General features: G+C 39.9%; 1 protein-coding gene across 2 annotated transcripts in view; it reads right to left on the bottom strand.

Moving 5' to 3' along the window:
* CENPP (centromere protein P) overlaps positions 1-8,751 on the bottom strand; it is a 149,924-nt gene that overhangs the window by 85,581 nt on the left and 55,592 nt on the right. The gene's annotated exons all lie outside the window — the stretch shown is intronic.

Below are 8,751 nucleotides of genomic sequence, written 5' to 3'. Positions count from 1 at the left end.
TGATTTTTTTCATCTGCTTGGTCTCTTTGAATTTAATATTTTGTTAGCACCACTATGCTGTTGAGACTCAAAACCACATGGGGAAAGGGAGAGCAGGCCAGGGGAGGCTTTTACTGAAGAACAGTTTTTGCAAACAGAAATTCTGTAAAACACTTCAAGGCAGAATAAAAACAAAACAAAACACTAAACAAAACACAAAAACCAAGACAAATCTGCAGATCACCAGGCATCTTTCTATTCCTAGCTTCTGAAGATGTTTCTAAGGAGTGCATTGCCTAGCAAGTAACACGGGGAAAGCAGCGATCAGTACTGAAAATAGTAGTTAATGAGTATATTCTTCATCAGTTGGTCTAGTTTATATCATGGACTTCTTTAGCCATAGCTATGTCACCATGTATGAAGAGCTATGATCCCTAAACACAAACCGGTGTTAGAAGACAAGCCTGATGCATATATAGGAAAAGGCAATACCTTCAGTAGATTTTTCCACTAGGGAATTAGTTACTACACTCATAGGAAACACAGAACTGTTGATGTACAGTTCATACATGGAATGCATACCACCTTTCACTGCAACTCTGCATTCCCAGCAAAGACACAGTCTGAGACTCTCTATACGTTGCACTTTAAATAAATCCAACAGGAACAAATCTGACAAGGCTACAGAGGGAAACAGCCAACTCTTTAAGCCACCTTTGCAAGATTTATGTGGAGCACGGAAGAACGTTGAAAGAGCAAGGGCAGAAATAAGTAACTGAGAATGAAACAGCCTAGTAAGATAAAGAATAACGCACCACACAGACTAGTCATTTGCCCTAGCGTAGATCATCATCACACAAAATCTCTACAGTCATACTCAAGCAGGAGCACCTACTATTTTCATAGTAACAGCCCAAGTGCACATTCATACCCTCTGAGAAACACCAACCCTCCCTCAATGATAGGCTACCCTGCCTCATACTACCACAAACAGCTCATATCCCCATACCAGAGACATAAAGCATTGTCAATAACAACTGTCCAAGAAGAAAGTGAAGATCTGAAATAAATGGCCTTTCTTATCTAGTGACAGCTACAAAGCTGAAGTTCTTAATGTTCCACAAAAGGTTCACTGCTCATAAAGTTTACTATTAAAAAGATAGAGGAAAGGTAAGTAAAGCATGGGGCAGGAAAATCTGTAGATGATCAGAAGGTAATCAAGAGCCAAAAAAGATTTGACTTTCCACTTCCAGTGGAAAAGAGTGGTCAAGTAGGAACATGACAGCAAAAAGTTCAATCCTAAAGAAGATTAAGAACGCAAAATGGAAGGAAAATTTCCAAATCCTTTATCTGCTTTGTAGAACACTAAGTTAACAGTTTTCACCTTGAATAAGTGGGATAAAGGTGGACTTCAATCAAATCTTCAGTTTAAAGCACAACAAAGAGCAAGTACAATGCTAGTCAAAAGAATAGAATTGATAACAGAAAAATCATTGCATTTATATGAATCACTATCTTAAATGTAGTCTTAAACACTCAGGCTATACTATTTACACCAATTCAGCAATGACAACATAAATGGAAAAGCTGATTCAAATTCTGCCGCTGAACTAAAAAAATAAACTCACAGTGTAATGTAGTACATTATTCTACACTAACTTAGTGGTGAGGATTAAAAGGAAACATAACAGAGAAAACAAACAATTCCTTATCTAATTGAAGTTTATGTAATGGACAACAGGAACGCTGCATCTGCCAAGACTAAGACATTTAAGAAGATGGACAAAGGTCTGAACATGTGTAGAACAACTTCTGCTTCCTTTTGTTAGCCTATACCTCCCTACCCCAAAGCAGGCCAATTCAACCAACCCACTGCTAATAAACCTACTCAGCAGGAAGGAGCTCTTGGAAGCAATTACCTATAGTCTCAGTAAATCTTAATAACTGCATTTTGCATAAGATTTCCAGACGTAACAAATGCCCACAGGTGAGTAGGTCGCCACATGAAAAAATAAAATCCCTCTGGCTTTTGATGAAACTGCCTGTGTCCCTATGACTAACCGCCAGGCACTTGTAATAGAAATGGCCACTAAGCTTTTTGGTCTCCAAAGGCAAGGAGTTTTAGCTGAGGCTAGTTAATGATCCTAATACAGACTCCAGAAAGTGTACTCAGTCTTGGACCGCATCTGAAACTTTCCTTAGAGCATGGCTTTAGCAGAGTAGTCCTAGTCCCTAGAAAGCATGGTTAGTACTTTCTAAACCTAAGAATTCTTTACAGGTACTCTCGTAAGAGTTTCACCAAATTTCAGGTCCGCTGTTGAAGTCAATGTAATGGGAAAACTTTGTAAAAATGTAGCAGAGTCCTAAGAGGTAGAAGACTATATAGCCTTGATCTTATCCTTTCAAAGCCTTAAAAACCTCTCTTGCGTTCTCACTCTTTCCTCTTTGCCATGCATTCAGACTGAGAAACTCTTTCTACAGTCAGCACCCATGGATACATAGTATCTTCAAAATAGTGTTGCAGTTTCTTCTATCTCCCCTCTCACAATTAATAAATAATCTCTAAAGGATTTTATCAACTGCTTAGCTTATCATCATCTTCAAGGCAAATTCAGCTATCTTTGAAGTTTAAAAAACTTTATCTGTGACAAACTACATTGGCGATTTTGCATTAAGACAGTTAAGTATCAAATGGCTCATTCTAACTGTCTCCTGTAAGAGTTATTTTTAGAGAAAAGACAGTAATTTCCTATATCACGACACATAAATTCATATGATGTCTGTCACCTATGAGAAAAAAATTTGTTCAACAACCCTCCATTATTTTCAGATATCATTATTCAGCAAGCATTTGTGGGTAATAACAACTAATAATTTACACACCTTATATCTTTGGCATACTTTAACATAAACCCAAGTGGATGTCAAAATGACATAGATATTACAATATAAAATGCGCCTTATACAGTTTCAGCAGTGATTTCTAAATATGGACAGCAATTAAATGAACAGAATAATAGCTAACTAATGATAATACACTGGTGTTCAACAGTCTTTCCACAGAACAAGGGAGTTCAGTATCAGCAGATGGGGAGAAAAACTGTCAAGAAATCAACTCCACCTTTACATTCTCCACAGATGTTATGGAAAAAGGGATGAGGGAGAAAGAGAGGTTTGATATAAATCCTTCTAAGAGTCTTCTCTTACTACTTGTTCCTTGTACAAGTAACTACATTCCTCTAATAAAAAAATTAATACATATTCCATCGAAGCTTTCCAAACTTTAATGGGTTTCTCTCTTCTGAAAATCTGTCAGACCCTACAAGACAGTTAACAAATCTCACCAGAGGATGGCAGCCTATTGTTACCAATAGAAGGAAAAGTAATTCTAAAGAATAAATAACAAAGACTGTTACCACACAGTAATAGCCCAGTAAACTTCACAAATACTGATTAAGTAGAGTAGCCTATTTGAGTACTAAAGCACTATTTGAGTACTTCTAAAGACTGAGTTCTATGTCCTGCTCTACACCATTAACTTGCCAAAGGATGAAATAACCTCATCTCCCTGAGTCTTCTCCCTGCCTCTTTCCCCAATACCAACCTACTTAATGCAGTACTTTAAAACACGGCCATACAAAGAATAATACGGAAGTTACACAATATTAGCGGACAAATAACAAAAACTTAATAAGAAATTGAAAGTTTAAAGAATACAAAATACTATTAAATCATGATTTTAACTTGCACCATCAGCTATGGCAAGTGCATACCATGTAAATCAAAATGTACATTCAGTAAAACAGGATTTCTTTCATATCCATATTGAAAAGCCAAGCAAACAAAACCAAAATTTTGAAGCATCCAACCACTTCCATTTGAGATAAGTTTGTTCTGCAAGCTAGACACCTAATGAAGAACAGTTTTGTAAAGATGCCTGCACCATGCAACCCTCAATCATCACAAAATTGCATTCCACCTCATATCCTTAATGATATTAGTCCCAATGTAGGATCTTTTTATTTCCTGTATTTCCTTCACAGCAATATATCCATAGGTTAGAAGTATGGGTTCAGAATCAACTACTTGGCTGTCTGCAGACTACTGTATGAAACAGATCATCTAGGTGCTTTCTCTTGCTACTAAACAAGTTAAAGAAGGTGAAGAAGTGTTGATTTTCCTTCCTTTTTCCAGTGTCAATAGTGTCTTCCTCCTCGGCTGAGCTGTCAATTTACATAAAACCTGCAGGAATTCCATGTATCCAGCAAACTGGCTAAAAGTGTCCACTATGCTCAGAAGTGTCAGGGAAGCGAAAAAGACAGATGGACAGAGAAAGAGCACAGCTATTTGGAAATCACGGCATGACTTTAGGAAAAAAGAGTATCATAAAAGCACAATGAAGTATGGGCTGGATGAGTGGACAGTGAGGTGGACTGAAAACTGGCTGAACAGCAGGGAGCAGAGGGCAGCGATCTTGTGAATTCTAGTTGGAGGCCAGTAACTAGCGGTGTACCCCAGGGGTCAATACTGGCCCCAATTCTGTTCAACATCCTCATTAATATCCAGATGATAGGGCAAATTACCCTCACCAAGTTCACTGATGACACAAAAGTGAAAGGAGTGACTGACACGCCAAAGGGCTGTGCTGCCATCGAGGGACCTCAACAGGCTGGAGAAATGGGCCAACAGGAATTCATGCAGTTCAACAAAGGGAAGTCCAAAGTTTTGTACCTAGGGAGGAATAACGCCATGCATTGGTAAATCCTGGACGACCTGGAAAGCAGCTTTGCAGGAAAGGACCTAGGGGTCCTGGTGCGCAACAAGTTGCACATGAGCCAGCAATGTGCCCTTGTGGCAAAGAAGGCTAACTGTATCCTGGGCTGCATTAGGTGGATAAGGCCAATCTCTTTATTCCCAGTGTTGCTGTCTCAAAGTTACTCCATGAACAAGGAAGCTACAGAAGCCTGGATACCTGTGGGTTTGAGCCTTACAACTCTCAGGTTCTTCCAGCTTGTCTTTACCTCACAGCAATACCTCAGCATATTCTCCTCCAGCTGCCTTCCACAGCTACCACCTGTTTGGCTGCCAAGTAACAGAGCTAAAAGGATGCCAAGGGGTTAGTCAACATCTCTGTTTCGTCTTATCATCTGGCTGCTTACTCTAAGAGGGAGAATTTGTAACTGTCTTTTCCCCAGTTGAAGTACCTCTTTGGACTGCTTTCCTCTACCCAGCTGCTATTTTTCACAAGTTTGTAGAAAGTACCTACACGTTTCCCTCTATCCTGTGTCAAATTTGGTTATAATTGGCAATGAGGATCAAAAGATACTGGATGAAATAAGTGACAAAGACAAAAAGTTTCCTCTCCTTAGGAAATCAAGAGATGAAAGTTTGGCTATTCTAACCGTAGAAACTTCCAGAAAGTTTTTCATCAGCAAGTATCCCATCAAGAATTCCTGCATGTATTGGGTTTGCATGGCAAGGTTTTGGTAGTGGGGGGGCTACAGGGGTGGCTTCTCTGAGAAGTTGCTAGAAGCTTCCCCTATGTCTGACAGAGCCAATGCCAGTCGGCTCCAAGAGGGACTGGCCGCTGGCCAAGGCCGAGCCCATCAGCGGCAGTGGTAGAGCCTCTGGGATAACATAGTTAAGAAGCAGGGGGGGATGGACAACCCCACACAACTGCAGCTGGAGAGAGGAGTAAGAACGTGTGAGACAAACAACTCTGCAGACACCAATGTCAGTGAAGAAGCCCATGGTGAGGCAGGCTGTCCCCCCTACAGCCCATGGAGGTCCACGGTGGAGCAGATATCCAGTCGCAGCCCCTGGAGGACCCCACACTGTAGCAGGTGGATGCCCGAAGGAGGCTGTGACCCCATGGGAAGCCTGTGCTGGAGCAGGCTACTGGCAGGACCTGTGGACCCGTGGAGAGAGGAGACCACGCTGGAGCACTTTTGCTGGCAGGACTTGTGACCCCACGGGGGACCCATGCTGGAGCAGTCCGTTCCTGAAGGACTGCACCCCATGGAAGGGACCCACGTTGGAGCAGTTCATGAAGAACTGCAGCCTGTGGGAAGGACTCATGTCAGAGAAGTTCATGGAGGATTGTCTCCTGTCGGAGGGACCCCACATTGGAGCAGGGGAAGAGTGTGAGGAGGAAGGAATGGCAAAGACATCGTGTGATGAACTGACCGCGACCCCTATTCCCCGTACCCCTGCACCACTCAGGGGGAGGAGGTAGAGAAATTGTGAGTGAAGTTGAGCCCGGGAAGAAGGGAGAGGTGGGGGAAAGGTGTTTTAAGATTTAGTTTTTGTTTTCTCGTTACCCTACTCTGATTTGATTGGTAATAAATTAAACTAATTTCCCCAAGTCAAGTCCGGTTTTGCCCATGATGGTAATTGCTGAGTGATCTCTCCCTGTCCTTATCTCGACTCATGAGCCTTTTGGTGTATTTTCTCGCCCCTGCGCAGTTGAGGAGGGGGTAGTGATAGAGCAGCTTTGGTTAGCACGTGGCATCCAGCCAGGGTCAATCCACTATACTGCACCAGCATTTCCCAAAAGCGAGGCAAATGCCCAAGACTAGACCAGGAGAAAAAAGTATGCAAATTAAGATATGCAAGTTTTGTAACCATTCATATTGGTTTGGTAAAGTGGTAAAATAGTTCCGCTACCTAAAACAGGTTATGCTTATGAAATCTGACACAACTTCACTGTTACAAAACTTTTAAATAATTTAATATAATTTCAAAAAGCATTTACCTATGTCTTAAGAAGTGATTTCTGCTCTCAAAGACAGCAATTACCAACATTAAAATATGTACCATAGTCGTTCAACCATAGTTGGCCATTTACTAATCTTATCATGTTTCTTTTCAAGTTTAAGTTAAATCTAGAGAGTTACATCTTTCAGAGCTTAGGCTTCTAGCTAATATTTTTATTTTTACCACTAATAATGCTACAAGTAGTTGCATTCACTGAAATCTGTTGAAGCAGCTTCAAATATCACAGAGAAGACCGCCCAGTAAAGTTGAACAAAAACAAGAGGTCTCAACTTTACAAGTTTGAACTATGCCAATTTGTTTACTCTGTTCCTCAAAGTTTCTGAATATTTTCCCATGTTGCCTTGATTTAAAAAAAAAAAAAAAAATCTACTTCATAAGTGTTTGGTTTTTTTAATGACAGATTAACAAGAAACAAAAAATTAGTAACGTAAGCTTTTCTTCCCCCCCCCCCAATTAATTTCAAAGAAAAGAAGAAAATTCAAATGAAAGTATTAGGAATACCACCAAACATCACTGCTCACTATTTCACAGCCTTAAGAGCAGACTCCTGGTTAAAATATTGCACTATTTATCCAGAAAAACTAATGTATACCACAACAGACAAATGAAACATTAATATTTCTATTGTATTTTGATCAGAATTTAACACCAATAAAAGCAATGGTGAACTAAAAATAATGAAATCACAATCTGAAGCCTATTTTTTTCCTCCTTCTCTATGTTTAGAACTTAAGATTGTTTCTTGGGTTTCCCCACCCCCCCCTCCTTTCTGGGGACACTAGAGGTCTGAGAACAAAGCTGCTAATAGGAAGCATATGGAAAAGCCCTGGAGTAAATGAAAATCTGACTTGAATTCCAAATGCCACGTATCACATACCACTGTCTAAAATTATTTGGTGAGATAAATTTAAGATTTACCCTGCATACTCAATGAATCACCTGAGATGGAAGACAGCGTTAAGTATAAAACAAACAGAAAGGCTTTCACGATATTTAAGATATTTCCAAAACTAATCAATATTTTGAAACAAGTTGGGATGTTTCTCAAAGCTTGTGTTAGCCAATAAGAGATTAGTTCAACATAACATGCTGCCAACAGACAGACTTGTTGCAGTTTTTCATATAAAATATGAACAATTCTACTCAATCGAACAATGCAATTCTGGATTTAACCATTATGCTGCTATGATTGCAGTGGGAATACCATACAGCCAGGTTTTCCTATGCACAAACACTTTTTCTGTCTCAAATTCTTGTCCAGGAGAAATTTGAAGACTATGAGATTTCTGGAACAGCAGCACTGTGGATGCAGTTTTGACTAGAATCCCACACATTTCCACACACAGCTAAGTCTTGCCACAAACTCCCTGTGCATAAGCAGTAAATTTAAAAAGCCTGGATGCATTAGACTAGCCACATATATGTAGACCATCTATGCATCTCATGCAGTATGTTTCATACACCAGTGTCATTATGCATGTACTACCCACCACCTAATACAAAGGTTTCTATCAGAGTCAAGGGGAGCAACACTGAAATGAATATGCTCTCTTCACAATTACACTTGCAGTAACTGCTAAGGAGTTACGTTCTCTGTTAAGGATGGAAAAAATCTTTAGTTGACTGGTTGCCAAAGGATGTAAAATTTCCTGAGGGACAAAGAGGGAGCAAGTCACCGACACAAGCGTGCACTTGCCTCTTCATCGTTCAGCCTGTGTTATTTCCAAGTGCTTTTTAGATATAAAGACCAATGACAATATTTTCCTTCCAGAAACACTCTTCACAGAATTCCTTAACTCCTTTGTTTCTCATTTGTGGAAAATAAAATTGGCCTGACATTCTAAAAAATATTATTTTACCATAATTTATATCCTATTTAGGCCACCAAGAAGAACACCCAGACACCATACTATTCTTCTTCCATCAGCTCTATCTTCTTCTATCTTCTTTCTATTCTACAGGATGAAACAAGGAACATACTAAGTGACTCATGGG

Source organism: Gavia stellata, chromosome 12, assembly GCF_030936135.1.
Source record: "Gavia stellata isolate bGavSte3 chromosome 12, bGavSte3.hap2, whole genome shotgun sequence".
NCBI lineage: Eukaryota > Metazoa > Chordata > Aves > Gaviiformes > Gaviidae > Gavia > Gavia stellata.
Note: the sequence above shows the minus strand (reverse complement) of the source record. Positions and strands in the feature narration are given on the sequence as shown.